Source organism: Pleurodeles waltl, chromosome 4_1 (genome assembly GCF_031143425.1).
Source record: "Pleurodeles waltl isolate 20211129_DDA chromosome 4_1, aPleWal1.hap1.20221129, whole genome shotgun sequence".
Taxonomy (NCBI): Eukaryota; Metazoa; Chordata; class Amphibia; order Caudata; family Salamandridae; genus Pleurodeles; species Pleurodeles waltl.
The window spans coordinates 38,254,425-38,270,239 of record NC_090442.1 but is presented as its reverse complement, the minus strand read 5'-3'; the positions used below and the strand labels follow the sequence as shown (position 1 = coordinate 38,270,239).

The window sequence follows — 15,815 nt, the reverse complement described above, 5'->3', positions numbered from 1 at the left end:
CTGCTGTGAATTTTATATCTAGAGGTGGTGACAGGCTTTCAGGTACGTGCTTAGGTCAAGGCCCTGTTCATGTCACTTGTATAAGCTAATTCAGGGAGCAAATTAGCAAGTCAAGAAATGGGAAGTCTGAACTACTGTCAAAGAAGTTTCATTCTCTTTTCAAATAATCCAAAAATACCATTGCAGCATAAAACAGAGTATTCAATCAAAGAAGAAAGGAGGATTAACAGCAAAAAAGCACAGCATAAGATATGAAACTTTGGAAATTATCTAGATATTGTTTGAAAAAACTCCTTTGATGGAAAGAAGATGAAGAATGGTATGGGATCCTGTCCTGCACACCTGTAATTGGTATGTTCCACATCCATTCATACCACCTAACCCTAAACACCCAAACATATTGCAGTCAGTGACCATGTGGCCTAATGGATAAGGCCTCTGACTTCGGATCAGAAGATTGAGGGTTCGAGTCCCTTCATGGTTGAGTCTTTTTCTCACAGCACCCAACTTATCTTTACATAAAAACTGGAAACACACTCTTACAATACTCCTTTCACTCTCACTCATTAAGAAAGCCCAATGCAAACTGCACAATCAGTCACGTTATGCCTTCAGCATTGCTACTTTTCAGTCTTTCTGCCATACCAAAGTACCTCTTCATAAATGCCTTGGATATGCAATACGTATAAAACAATATGACATGGCACAATCATTCTGAACAGAACTGTGGGTAGATTCAGTGCATGGAGTGTGTGCGTGCAGAAAGCAGAAACTATGCATGGGTAGAAGCTCTATGATTTTCTCCAGGAATAATGCAAATTGTCCCTCAGAAAAAGTATAGTACTAGAGAAGAATCATAAAGGATTGACACAATTGCTGCCTTTGCTGTTGCCCCAGTTGTGTAATCTGTCAAGGACTGGTCTCTTGCAGATTGATGCACCTAGTTGCAATTGTGTGGTAAAAATCACCCTTACAACCATTTTTGCTATAAACTTGAGATCTTTCTGAGATACTAGCTCACAGACTTCTTATGAATGAGGAACTCTGAAATTGTCACATTCCAATTTGTACGTCCTTAAAACTATGCTGGTTATTCAAATGGGCAGATTGTTTTTTAAATTCCTTTCTGTCTCTAGTTGTAGTTATATTGATACAGAGGCATAATTGTTGAATGATATATATTGGTTTGATTGAAATATGTTCGTAGAGGTGGTGATAGGCTTTCTGTGTCTGTCTGAGAGCAAGGACCGGTTAACGTCTTTTTCCAAGAGCAGTTTGTTGTGAAAGGTATCAGGCAAAAGAGTATGTATTGTGATGTGGTTCTCTGACTGCTTCTGTCCACTTGCCAAAAGTTCCAAGGCCCTATGATAGCACAAAAACTGTAAGATTGAAGTGGTGGGTGCCGGAGGTTTAAAATGGTCAGTTTAATTAAAGACAGAAAAGTGAAATGAATGACTGCAGAAATACTGTATGTGGCCATGAACTGAGATGAAAGGATGATTTTGGAACTCTGTCTTGCAGATTAGCCTCAATGCTGCAATGGATAGGGCACTACTCTCACAGACAAGGGTGTGTAAGTTTAAGTCTATCTGAGGTGCACACCCTGAACTAATACATTTTTGCTGAAACCTAATCATATTGTTTACTCTTCCTCGTAGCAGCTTGCCAGGGTGATAGTATATTGCAACAGAACCATTCCACTTCTTCACTGAAAAGAGTCATGCTGGTTACCCAAATGTGCAGCGTGTCATTTTATACAGCTTTCTTTATTGAAATTAAACTTGGACTCACTTGAAATATTCTCTTTCAAAATGAATGTTTGAGCTGCTGTGAATTTTATTTCTAGAGGTGGTGACAGGCTTTCAGGTACGTGCTTAGGTCAAGGCCCTGTTCATGTCACTTGTATAAGCTAATTCAGGGAGCAAATTAGCAAGTCAAGAAATGGGAAGTCTGAACTACTGTCAAAGCAGTTTCATTCTCTTTTCAAATAATCCAAAAATACCATTGCAGCATAAAACAGAGTATTCAGTAAAAGAAGAAAGGAGGATTAACGGCAAAAAAGCACAGCATAAGATATGAAACTTTGGAAATTATCTAGATATTGTTTGAAAAAACTCCTTTGATGGAAAGAAGATGAAGAACGGTATGGGATCCTGTCGTGCGCACCTGTAATTGATATGTTCCACATCCATTCATACCACCTAACCCTAAACACCCAAACATGTTGCAGTCAGTGACCATGTGGCCTAATGGATAAGGTGTCTGACTTCAGATCAGAAGATTGAGGGTTCGAGTCCCTTCATGGTTGAGTCTTTTTCTCACAGCACCCAACTTATCTTTACATACAAACTGGAAACACACTCTTACAATACTCTTTTCACTCTCACTCATTAAGAAAGCCCAATGCAAACTGCACAGTCAGTCACATTATGCCTTCAGCATTGCTACTTTTCTGTCTTTCTGCCATACCAAAGTACCTCTTCATAAATGCCACGGATATGCAATACGTATACAACAATATGACATGGCACAATCATTCTGAACAGAACTGTGGGTAGATTCAGTGCAGGGAGCGTGTGCGTGCAGAAAGCAGAAACTATGCATGGGTTGAAGCTCTATGATTTTCTCCAGGAATAATGCAAATTGTCCCTCTGAAAAAGTATAGTACTAGAGAAGAATCATAAAGGATTGACACAATTGCTGCCTTTGCTGTTGCCCCAGTTGTGTAATCTGTCAAGGACTGGTCTCTTGCAGATTGAGGCACCTAGTTGCAATTGTGTGGTAAAAATCACCCTTACAACCATTTTTGCTATAAACTTGAGATCTTTCTGAGGTACTATCTCACAGACTTCTTATGAATGAGGAACTCTGAAATTGTCACATTCCAATTTGTACGTCCTTAAAACTCTGCTGGTTATTCAAATGGGCAGATTGTTTTTTAAATTCCTTTCTGTCTCGAGTTGTAGTTATATTGATACATAGGCATAATTGTTGTATGATATATATTGGTTTGATTGAAATATGTTCGCAGAGGTGGTGATAGGCTTTCTGTGTCTGTCTGAGAGCAAGGACCGGTTAACGTATTTTTCCAAGAGCAGTTTGTTGTGAAAGGTATCAGGCAAAGGAGTATGTATTGTGATGTGGTTCTCTGACTGCTTCTGTCCACTTGCCAAAAGTTCCAAGGCCCTATGATAGCACAAAAACGGTAAGATTGAAGTGGTGGGTGCCGGAGGTTTAAAATGGTCAGTTTAATTAAAGACAGAAAAGTGAAACGAATGACTGCAGAAATACTGTATGTGACCATGAACTGAGATGAAAGGATGATTTTGGAACTCTGTCTTGCAGATTACCCTCAATGCCGCAATGGATAGGGCACTACTCTCACAGACCAGGGTGTGTAAGTTTAAGTCTATCTGAGGTGCACACCCTGAACTAATACATTTTTGCTGAAACCTAATCATATTGTTTACTCTTCCTCGTAGCAGCTTGCCAGGGTGATAGTATATTGCAACAGAACCATTCCACTTATTCACTGAAAAGAGTCATGCTGGTTACCCAAATGTGCAGCGTGTCATTTTACACAGCTTTCTTTATTGAAATTAAACTTGGACTCACTTGAAATATTCTCTTTCAAAATGAATGTTTTGAGCTGCTGTGAATTTTATATCTAGAGGTGGTGACAGGCTTTCAGGTACGTGCTTAGGTCAAGGCCCTGTTCATGTCACTTGTATAAGCTAATTCAGGGAGCAAATTAGCAAGTCAAGAAATGGGAAGTCTGAACTACTGTGAAAGCAGTTTCATTCTCTTTTCAAATAATCCAAAAATACCATTGCAGCATAAAACAGAGTATTCAATAAAAGAAGAAAGGAGGATTAACGGCAAAAAAGCACATCATAAGATATGAAACTTTGGAAATTATCTAGATATTGTTTGAAAAAACTCCTTTGATGGAAAGAAGATGAAGAACGGTATGGGATCCTGTCCTGCGCACCTGTAATTGATATGTTCCACATCCATTCATACCACCTAACCCTAAACACCCAAACATATTGCAGTCAGTGACCATGTGGCCTAATGGATCAGGCGTCTGACTTCGGATCAGAAGATTGAGGGTTCGAGTCCCTTCGTGGTTGAGTCTTTTTCTCACAGCACCCAACTTATCTTTACATACAAACTGGAGGCACACTCTTACAATACTCCTTTCACTCTCACTCATTAAGAAAGCCCAATACAAACTGCACAATCAGTCACGTTATGCCTTCAGCATTGCTACTTTTCGGTGTTTCTGCCATACCAAAGTACCTCTTTATAAATGCCACGGATATGCAATACGTATGCAACAATATGACACGGCACAATCATTCTTAACAGAACTGTGGGTAGATGCAGTGCAGGGAGTGTGTGCGTGTAGAAAGCAGAAACTATTCATGCGTAGAAACTCTATGATTTTCTCCAGGAATAATGCAAATTGTCCCTCAGAAAAAATATAGTACTGGAGAAGAATCATAAAGGATTGACACAATTGCTGCCTTTGCTGTTGCCCCAATTGTGTAATCTGTCAAGGACTGGTCTCTTGCAGATTGAGGCACCTAGTTGCAATTGTGTGGTATAAATCACCCTTACAACCATTTTTGCTATAAACTTGAGATCTTTCTGAGATACTATCTCACAGACTTCTTATGAATAAGGAACTCTGAAATTGTCACATTCCAATTTGTACGTCCTTAAAACTCTGCTGGTTATTCAAATGGGCAGATTGTTTTTTAAATTCCTTTCTGTCTCGAGTTGTAGTTATATTGATACAGAGGCATAATTGTTGAATGATATATATTGGTTTGATTGAAATATGTTCGTAGAGGTGGTGATAGGCTTTCTGTGTCTGTCTGAGAGCAAGGACCGGTTAACGTCTTTTTCCAAGAGCAATTTGTTGTGAAAGGTATCAGGCAAAGGAGTATGTATTGTGATGTGGTTCTCTGACTGCTTCTGTCCATTTGCCAAAAGTTCCAAGGCCCTATGAAAGCACAAAAACTGTAAGATTGAAGTGGTGGGTGCCGGAGGTTTAAAATGGTCAGTTTAATTAAAGACAGAAAAGTGAAACGAATGACTGCAGAAATACTGTATGTGGCCATGAACTGAGATGAAAGGATGATTTGGAACTCTGTCTTGCAGATTACACTCAATGCCGCAATGGATAGGGCACTACTCTCACAGACCAGGGTGTGTAAGTTTAAGTCTCTCTGAGGTGCACACCCTGAACTAATACATTTTTGTTGAAACCTAATCATATTGTTTACTCTTCCTCGTAGCAGCTTGCCACGGTGATAGTATATTGCACAGAACCATTCCACTTCTTCACTGAAAAGAGTCATGCTTGTTACCCAAATGTGCAGCGTGTCATTTTATACAGCTTTCTTTATTGAAATTAAACTTGGACTCACTTGAAATATTCTCTTTCAAAATGAATGTTTGAGCTGCTGTGAATTTTATTTCTAGAGGTGGTGACCGGCTTTCAGGTACGTGCTTAGGTCAAGGCCCTGTTCATGTCACTTGTATAAGCTAATTCAGGGAGCAAATTAGCAAGTCAAGAAATGGGAAGTCTGAACTACTGTCAAAGCAGTTTCATTCTCTTTTCAAATAATCCAAAAATACCATTGCAGCATAAAACAGAGTATTCAATAAAAGAAGAAAGGAGGATTAACGGCAAAAAAGCACAGCATAAGATATGAAACTTTGGAAATTATCTAGATATTGTTTGAAAAAACTCCTTTGATGGAAAGAAGATGAAGAACGGTATGGGATCCTGTCCTGCGCACCTGTAATTGATATGTTCCACATCCATTCATACCACCTAACCCTAAACACCCAAACATGTTGATGTCAGTGACCATGTGGCCTAATGGATAAGGCGTCTGACTTCGGATCAGAAGATTGAGGGTTCGAGTCCCTTCATGGTTGAGTCTTTTTCTCACAGCACCCACCTTATCTTTACATACAAACTGGAAACACACTCTTACAATACTCCTTTCACTCTCACTCATTAAGAAAGCCCAATGCAAACTGCACAATCAGTCACGTTATGCCTTCCGCATTGCTACTTTTCTGTCTTTCTGCCATACCAAAGTACCTCTTCATAAATACCACGGATATGCAATACGTATACAACAATATGACATGGCACAATCATTCTGAACAGAACTGTGGGTAGATTCAGTGCAGGGAGTGTGTGCGTGCAGAAAGCAGAAACTATGCATGGGTAGAAGCTCTATGATTTTCTCCAGGAATAATGCAAATTGACCCTCTGAAAAAGTATAGTACTAGAGAAGAATCATAAAGGATTGACACAATTGCTGCCTTTGCTGTTGCCCCAGTTGTGTAATCTGTCAAGGACTGGTCTCTTGCAGATTGAGGCACCTAGTTGCAATTGTGTGGTAAAAATCACCCTTACAACCATTTTTGCTATAAACTTGAGATCTTTCTGAGATACTATCTCACAGACTTCTTATGAATGAGGAACTCTGAAATTGTCACATTCCAATTTGTACGTCCTTAAAACTCTGCTGGTTATTCAAATGGGCAGATTGTTTTTTAAATTCCTTTTTGTCTCGAGTTGTAGTTATATTGATACAGAGGCATAATTGTTGAATGATATATATTGGTTTGATTGAAATATGTTCGTAGAGGTGGTGATAGGCTTTCTGTGTCTGTCTGAGAGCAAGGACCGGTTAACGTCTTTTTCCAAGAGCAGTTTGTTGTGAAAGGTATCAGGCAAAGGAGTATGTATTGTGATGTGGTTCTCTGACTGCTTCTGTCCACTTGCCAAAAGTTCCAAGGCCCTATGATAGCACAAAAACTGTAAGATTGAAGTGGTGGGTGCCAGAGGTTTAAAATGGTCAGTTTAATTAAAGACAGAAAAGTGAAACGAATGACTGCAGAAATACTGTATGTGGCCATGAACTGAGATGAAAGGATGATTTTGGAACTCTGCCTTGCAGATTACCCTCAATGCCGCAATGGATAGGGCACTACTCTCACAGACCAGGGTGTGTAAGTTTAAGTCTATCTGAGGTGCACACCCTGAACTAATACATTTTTGCTGAAACCTAATCATATTGTTTACTCTTCCTCGTAGCAGCTTGCCAGGGTGATAGTATATTGCAACAGAACCATTCCACTTCTTCACTGAAAAGAGTCATGCTGGTTACCCAAATGTGCAGCGTGTCATTTTATACAGCTTTCTTTATTGAAATTAAACTTGGACTCACTTGAAATATTCTCTTTCAAAATGAATGTTTTGAGCTGCTGTGAATTTTATATCTAGAGGTGGTGACGGCTTTCAGGTACGTGCTTAGGTCAAGGCCCTGTTCATGTCACTTGTACAGTATAAGCTAATTCAGGGAGAAAATTAGCAAGTCAAGAAATGGGAAGTCTGAACTACTGTCAAAGCAGTTTCATTCTCTTTTCAAATAATCCAAAAATACCATTGCAGCATAATGAAAATGTCACTTACCCAGTGTACATCTGTTCGTGGCATCAGTCGCAGTAGATTTGCATGTTCTGCAATAGCTCGCCATCTGGTGTTGGGCCGGAGTGTTACAAGTTGTTTTTCTTCGAAGAAGTCTTTCGAGTCACGGGACCGAGTGACTCCTCCTTTTGTCTCCATTGCGCATGGGCGTCGACTCCATCTTCGATTGTTTTTCCCCGCAGAGGGTGAGGAAGGAGTTGAATTGTAGTAATAGTGCCCATGCAATGGAGTGACTAAGTATACACCTATTTAAGGTTGAGATGATACATATATAAATAATTGAAGGTAACTTCCAAACTGCTACAGGCTCCCGGGGAGGCGGGTGGGCACATGCGAATCTACTGCGACTGATGCCACGAACAGATGTACACTGGGTAAGTGACATTTTCAGTTCGATGGCATCTGTCGCTGTAGATACGCATGTTCTGCATAGACTAGTAAGCAGTTATTTCCCCAAAAGCGGTGGATCAGCCTGTAGGAGTGGAAGTAGTCTGAAATAACGTCCTTAATACAGCTTGACCTACTGTGGCTTGTTGTGCGGATAACACGTCTACACAGTAGTGCTTGGTGAATGTGTGAGGCGTAGACCATGTGGCTGCCTTACATATTTCTTGCATTGGGATGTTTCCTAGAAAGGCCATGGTAGCACCTTTCTTTCTGGTTGAGTGTGCCCTTGGTGTAATGGGCAGCTGTCGTTTAGCTTTAAGGTAGCAGATTTGGATGCATTTAACTATCCATCTGGCTATACCTTGTTTTGAAATTGGGTTTCCTGCATGAGGTTTTTGAAATGCAATAAAGAGTTGTTTAGTCTTTCTAATGTTCTTTGTTCTGTCAATGTAATACATCAATGCTCTTTTGACATCTAATGTATGTAGTGCCCTTTCAGCTACGGTATCTGGCTGTGGAAAGAACACTGGAAGTTCCACTGTTTGATTTAGATGGAACGGTGAAATAACCTTTGGCAAAAATTTAGGATTGGTCCTTAGGACGACTTTATTTTTGTGTAGTTGTATGAAAGGTTCCTGTATAGTAAACGCCTGAATCTCGCTTACTCTTCTCAGGGAAGTAATGGCGATGAGAAATGCCACCTTCCAGGTTAGGAACTGTATGTCGCAGGAGTGCATGGGTTCAAAAGGTGGACCCATAAGTCTAGTTAGGACAACATTTAGGTTCCATGAAGGAACAGGTGGTGTTCTTGGTGGTATAATTCTCCTAAGGCCCTCCATGAATGCTTTAATGACTGGTATTTTATATAGGGAAGTTGAATAGGTAGTCTGCAGGTATGCAGATATTGCTGCAAGGTGAATCTTAATGGAAGAGAAAGCTAGGTTAGATTTTTGTAAGTGAAGCAAGTAACCCACTACGTGTTCTGGAGTTGTGTGTAATGGTTGTATTTGATTAATATGGCAGTAGCAAACAAACCTCTTCCATTTACTTGCATAGCAGTGCCTGGTGGATGGCCTTCTTGCTTGTTTTATGACTTCCATACATTCTTGGGTAAGTTGTAAGTGCCCGAATTCTAGGATTTCAGGAGCCAGATTGCTAGATTCAGCGATGCTGGATCTGGGTGTCTGATCTTTTGGTTGTGCTGTGTCAACAGATCTGGCCTGTTGGGCAATTTGATGCAGGGTACCACTGATAGGTCTAGCAGCGTTGTGTACCAGGGTTGCCTTGCCCAAGTTGGTGCTATCAATATGAGTTTGAGTTTGCTTTGACTGAGTTTGTTTACCAGGTAAGGAAGGAGAGGGAGAGGAGGAAAAGCGTAAGCAAATATCCCTGACCAGTTCATCCATAGGGCATTGCCTTGGGATTGTTTGTGTGGGTACCTGGATGCGAAGTTTTGGCATTTTGCGTTCTCCCTTGTCGCAAACAAGTCTATCTGAGGTGTTCCCCAGAGTTTGAAATAAGTGTTCAGAATTTGGGGGTGAATTTCCCATTCGTGGACCTGTTGGTGATCTCGAGAGAGATTGTCTGCGAGTTGATTTTGTATCCCTGGTATAAACTGTGCAATTAGGCGAATTCGGTTGTGAATTGCCCAATGCCAAATTTTTTGTGCTAGCAGGCTTAACTGCGTGGAGTGCGTCCCTCCCTGCTTGTTTAGATAATACATTGTTGTCATGTTGTCTGTTTTGACGAGAATGTATTTGTGAACTATTATTGGTTGGAAAGCTTTTAGTGCTTGAAAAACTGCTAGAAGTTCTAGGTGATTGATATGCAGTTTTGTTTGATGTACATTCCATTGTCCTTGTATGCTGTGTTGATCGAGGTGTGCTCCCCACCCTGTCATGGAAGCATCTGTTGTTATTACGTATTGTGGCACTGGGTCTTGGAAAGGCCGCCCCTTGTTTAAATTTATGTTGTTCCACCACAGAAGCGAGAGGTAAGTTTGGCGGTCTATTAACACCAGATCTAGAAGGTGACCCTGTGCTTGAGACCACTGTGATGCTAGGCACTGTTGTAAGGGCCTCATGTGCAGTCTTGCGTTTGGGACAATGGCTATGCATGATGACATCATGCCTAGGAGTTGTAATACCATCTTTGCTTGTATTTTTTGTGTTGGATACATGCGTTGTATGATGGTGTTGAAATTTTGAATTCTTTGTAGACTTGGGGCCATATTTATACTCCGTTTGCGCCGAAATTGCGTCGTTTTTTTTGACGCAATTTCGACGCAAAACTAACGCCAACTAACGCCATATTTATACTATGGCGTTAGAGGCGAATAGCGCCAAAGTTCCCGGAATGTGCGTCATTTTTTAGCGTGAACCCCTTCCTTGCGTTAATGATATGCAAGGGAGGCGTTCCCGTCTAAAAAATGACTCCCAGGCCTTTACGTGGTATTTATACTCCCGGGCAAAAGAGACGCCCGGGAGTTGGCGTGGCTAAAAACGGCGCATTTGCGCCGCTTTTTAACGCCTGGGTCAGGCATGGCGTTAAGGGACAAGTGGGCTCAAAATGAGCCCAGAGTGCCCTCCCCTGCCCCCAGGGACCCCCCCTGCCACCCTTGCCCACCCCAGGAGGACACCCAAGGCTGGAGGGACCCACCCCAGGGACATTCAGGTAAGTTCAGGTAAGTATTTTTTTTTTTTTTTTTAATAATATTTTGTGGCATAGGGGGGCCTGATTTGTGCCCCCCTACATGCCACTATGCCCAATGACCATGCCCAGGGGACAGAAGTCCCCTGGGCATGGCCATTGGGCAAGGGGGCATGACTCCTATCTTTACAATGATAGGAGTCATGTTGATGGGGGATGGGCGTCGTTAAAAAATGGCGCAAGTCGGGTTAAGACGATTTTTTCGACGTAACCTGACTTGCCCCATTTTAAGACGCCCATGCGCCATTTTCCCCCTACGCCGGCGCTGTCTGGTCTACGTGGTTTTTTCCCACGCAAACCAGGCAGCGCCGGTCTGATTGCGCCGTCTAACGCCATTCCATAAATACGGCGCCCGCATGGCGCTTCAGAATGGCGTTAGACGGCGCAAAACTTTTTGACGCTAAACTGCGTTAGCGCAGTTTAGCGTCAAAAAGTATAAATATGGGCCTTGGAGTGGCTACTCCCTTTGATGTGTCTATTATGGCTCCCAGGTATTGTTGTACCTTGCGTGGCAGAATTTTGGATTTTGTGAAATTGACGGTGAACCCGAGTTTGAAGAGGGTTTGTATGATCTGATTTGTGTGATTTGAGCACTGTATGAACGAATGGGCCTTGATTAGCCAGTCGTCCAAATATGGGAACACATGTATTTGCTGCCTTTTTAAGTGTGCAGCGACTACCGCTAGACCTTTGGTAAAGACTCTTGGTGCGGTTGTTAATCCGAAAGGCAGTACCTTGAATTGGTAATGTATTCCTTTGAATACAAACCTTAGGTATTTCCTGTGCGATGGGTGTATTGGTATATGGAAATAAGCATCCTTGAGGTCTAAAGTTGCCATGTAGTCGTGTAGTTTTAGCAATGGCAATACTTCTTGTAGTGTGACCATGTGGAAGTGGTCTGATTTGATGAAAGTGTTTACTACTCTGAGGTCTAGGATTGGTCTCAGCGTTTTGTCCTTCTTTGGTATCAGAAAGTACAGTGAGTAAACTCCTGTGTTTATTTGTGTGTTTGGCACTAATTCGATTGCATTCTTTTGCAATAGTGCCTGCACTTCTATCTCCAGGAGATTGGAATGGTGTGTTGTTAAATTTTGTGCTTTTGGTGGTATGTTTGGAGGGAATTGTAGAAATTCTATGCAATAACCATGTTGGATAATTGCTAGAACCCAAGTGTCTGTAGTGATTTCCTCCCATGCTTTGTAATAATGACCTATTCTTCCCCCCACTGGTGTTGTGTGGAGGGGGTGAGTGACATGTGAGTCATTGTTTAGTAGTAGGGGTTTTGGGGCTTTGAAATCTCCCTCTATTTCTAGGGAATTGCCCTCCTCTATATTGTCCCCGAAAACCTCCTCTATACTGTCCCTGGTAAGTGGACGGTGTTGCTTGTGAGGTGCTGGCTTGTGTGCTTTGACCCCGAAACCCCCCTCGAAAGGGCGTTTTACGGAATGTGCTGTAATTCCCTCTGCTCTGCGGGGAGTAGAGTGCGCCCATGGCTTTGGCAGTGTCCGTATCTTTTTTGAGTTTCTCAATCGCTGTGTCCACTTCTGGACCGAACAGTTCTTTTTCATTAAAAGGCATATTGAGAACTGCTTGTTGAATCTCTGGTTTAAATCCAGACGTTCGGAGCCATGCATGCCGTCTGATAGTTACAGATGTATTAATTGTCCGTGCAGCTGTATCTGCAGCGTCCATGGAGGAACGTATCTGGTTGTTGGAGATGGTCTGTCCCTCCTGAACCACTTGTTTCGCCCTATTTTGGAAGTCCTTGGGCAGATGTTCAATGAGATGTTGCATCTCGTCCCAGTGGGCTCTGTCATAGCGCGCAAGTAGTGCCTGGGAGTTCGCGATGCGCCACTGGTTTGCAGCTTGTGCTGCGACTCTTTTACCAGCTGCATCGAACTTGCGGCTTTCTTTATCTGGGGGTGGTGCATCTCCAGATGTGTGAGAGTTGGCCCTTTTCCTAGCTGCTCCTACAACAACAGAGTCTGGTGGCAGCTGTGTAGTGATGAAAGCCGGGTCCGTAGGAGGCGGCTTATACTTCTTTTCCACCCTTGGTGTGATTGCCCTACTTTTGACCGGCTCCTTAAATATGTCTTTTGCGTGCCGGAGCATACCAGGGAGCATAGGCAGGCTTTGGTAGGAGCTGTGGGTGGAGGAGAGTGTGTTGAACAAGAAATCATCCTCGACTTGTTCTGAGTGGAGGCTTACGTTATGAAATTGTGCTGCTCTAGCCACCACCTGAGAGTACGCGGTGCTGTCTTCTGGTGGAGATGGCTTTGTAGGGTAGGCCTCCGGGCTGTTATCTGACACTGGGGCGTCGTATAGGTCCCATGCGTCCTGATCTTGGTCACCCTGGCTCATGGTGGTGTGAGCTGGGGAGTGAGATGGAGTTTGTGCTGGTGAAACGTTAATCACGGGCGGAGGAGAGGGTGGTGGTGTAATTCTTTTAACCACTTTTGGTTGTGGTGCTTGTTCCGTCTGGAACTCCAACCTCCTCTTTCTCCTAATGGGGGGAAGGGTGCTTATTTTTCCTGTCCCCTGCTGAATGAAGATACGCTTTTGCGTATGGTCCACATCAGTTGCTTGTAGCTCTTCCTCAAACCTATGCTTTTGCATTTGGGAGGTCAGCGAGTGCTCTTCTGTATAAGAGCCTGAAGCTGGGTCGCTTGCAGTTTGTTTCGGCGTCGAAACTTTGTCTGCGTGTTTTTTCGGCTCCGAGGTGACTTTTTTCCTTTTCGGGGCCGAAACCTCTCGGCGTCGATCTGTTTAGGTGCCGCTGTCTCGGCGTCGAGCCGTGTCCACACCGGCATCTCGGTGTCGAGGCTTGTCTCCAGCACTTTCTCGGTCCCGAGAAGGCTGCGTGCCGGTGTCTCGACCGGAGTCGGACGATCTCGGCACTGTTTTGGCCTTTTTCGGTGCCGACGGTCGGTCACCGAATTTATGGGTGGAGCCATGGCCTGGTGGCAGTGGCGTCCCTTGGGCCTTGTAAATGTTTCTTTGTGTGGTTTTCGACGTCTTACTCACGGTTTGTGTGTCGTCGAATCCTTCGGAGTCTGAGTCTTGGATCGAGAAGGTACCTTCTTCTCCCTGTTCCTCGAACTCCCGTTGGGCTGTCGGTGCGGACGCCATTTGAAGTCTTCTGGCTCGACGGTCTCGGAGTGTTTTTCGGGACCGGAACGCACGACAGGCCTCGCAGGTGTCTTCGCTGTGCTCAGGTGACAGGCACAGGTTGCAGACCAAGTGTTGGTCTGTGTAGGGGTATTTATTGTGGCATTTGGGGCAGAAACGGAACGGGGTCCGTTCCATCGGCGTTCTTCAGCACGCGGTCGGGCCGACCAGGCCCCGACGGAGGATCGAAAAACTACCCCGAAGGGCACCGGAGCTCTTCGATCTTCGATGCGGTGTGGAATCTAAGTACGCCGATCCCGAACGCAACAATACCGACGAAAATCTTCCGAAATTAGCTAATTTTCCGTTCCGAAACTCGGAGCGACAGGAACACGTCCGAACCCGATGGCGGAAAAAAAACAATCGAAGATGGAGTCGACGCCCATGCGCAATGGAGACAAAAGGAGGAGTCACTCGGTCCCGTGACTCGAAAGACTTCTTCGAAGAAAAACAACTTGTAACACTCCGGCCCAACACCAGATGGCGAGCTATTGCAGAACATGCGTATCTACAGCGACAGATGCCATCGAACAACAGAGTATTCAATCAAAGAAGAAAGGAGGATTAACGGCAAAAAAGCACAGCATAAGATATGAAACTTTGGAAATTATCTAGATATTGTTTGAAAAAACTCCTTTGATGGAAAGAAGATGAAGAACGGTATGGGATCCTGTCCTGCACACCTGTAATTGATATGGTCCACATCCATTCATACCACCTAACCCTAAACACCCAAACATATTGCAGTCAGTGACCATGTGGCCTAATGGATAAGGCCTCTGACTTCGGATCAGAAGATTGAGGGTTCGAGTCCCTTCATGGATAAGTCTTTTTCTCACAGCACCCAACTTATCTTTACATAAAAACTGGAAACACACTCTTACAATACTCCTTTCACTCTCACTCATTAAGTAATGCCCAATGCTAACTGCACAATCAGTCACGTTATGCCTTCAGCATTGCTACTTTTCAGTCTTTCTGCCATACCAAAGTACCTCTTCATAAATGCCTTGGATATGCAATACGTATACAACAATATGACATGGCACAATCATTCTGAACAGAACTGTGGGTAGATTCAGTGCAGGGAGTGTGTGCGTGCAGAAAGCAGAAACTATGCATGGGTAGAAGCTCTATGATTTTCTCCAGGAATAATGCAAATTGTCCCTCAGAAAAAGTATAGTACTAGAGAAGAATCATAAAGGATTGACACAATTGCTGCCTTTGCTGTTGCCCCAGTTGTGTAATCTGTCAAGGACTGGTCTCTTGCAGATTGATGCACCTAGTTGCAATTGTGTGGTAAAAATCACCCTTACAACCATTTTTGCTATAAACTTGAGATCTTTCTGAGATACTAGCTCACAGACTTCTTATGAATGAGGAACTCTGAAATTGTCACATTCCAATTTGTACGTCCTTAAAACTATGCTGGTTATTCAAATGGGCAGATTGTTTTTTAAATTCCTTTCTGTCTCGAGTTGTAGTTATATTGATACAGAGGCATAATTGTTGAATGATATATAGTGGTTTGATTGAAATATGTTCGTAGAGGTGGTGATAGGCTTTCTGTGTCTGTCTGAGAGCAAGGACCGGTTAACGTCTTTTTCCAAGAGCAGTTTGTTGTGAAAGGTATCAGGCAAAAGAGTATGTATTGTGATGTGGTTCTCTGACTGCTTCTGTCCACTTGCCAAAAGTTCCAAGGCCGTATGATAGCACAAAAACTGTAAGATTGAATTGGTGGGTGCCGGAGGTTTAAAATGGTCAGTTTAATTAAAGACAGAAAAGTGAAATGAAAGACTGCAGAAATACTGTATGTGGCCATGAACTGAGATGAAAGGATGATTTTGGAACTCTGTCTTGCAGATTACCCTCAATGCCGCAACGGATAGGGCACTACTCTCACAGACAAGGGTGTGTAAGTTTAAGTCTATCTGAGGTGCACACCCTGAACTAATACATTTTTGCTGAAACCTAATCATATTGTTTACTCTTCCTCGTAGCAGCTTGCCAGGGTGATAGTATATTGCAA

The 15,815-nt window shown here is 43.0% G+C and overlaps 3 non-coding genes across 3 annotated transcripts; all 3 read left to right on the top strand.

The window, feature by feature from the left end:
* The first annotated feature begins 411 nt into the window (after nucleotides 1-411).
* Nucleotides 412-484, top strand: TRNAR-UCG (transfer RNA arginine (anticodon UCG)). The gene has a single exon. It is a non-coding gene; the product is annotated as a tRNA-Arg (tRNA).
* A 3,576-nt stretch (nucleotides 485-4,060) lies between these two features.
* Nucleotides 4,061-4,133, top strand: TRNAR-UCG (transfer RNA arginine (anticodon UCG)). Its single transcript has one exon. It is a non-coding gene; the product is annotated as a tRNA-Arg (tRNA).
* Nucleotides 4,134-5,882: 1,749 nt separating this feature from the next.
* On the top strand, nucleotides 5,883-5,955 carry TRNAR-UCG (transfer RNA arginine (anticodon UCG)). Its single transcript has one exon. It is a non-coding gene; the product is annotated as a tRNA-Arg (tRNA).
* Nucleotides 5,956-15,815: the final 9,860 nt, after the last annotated feature.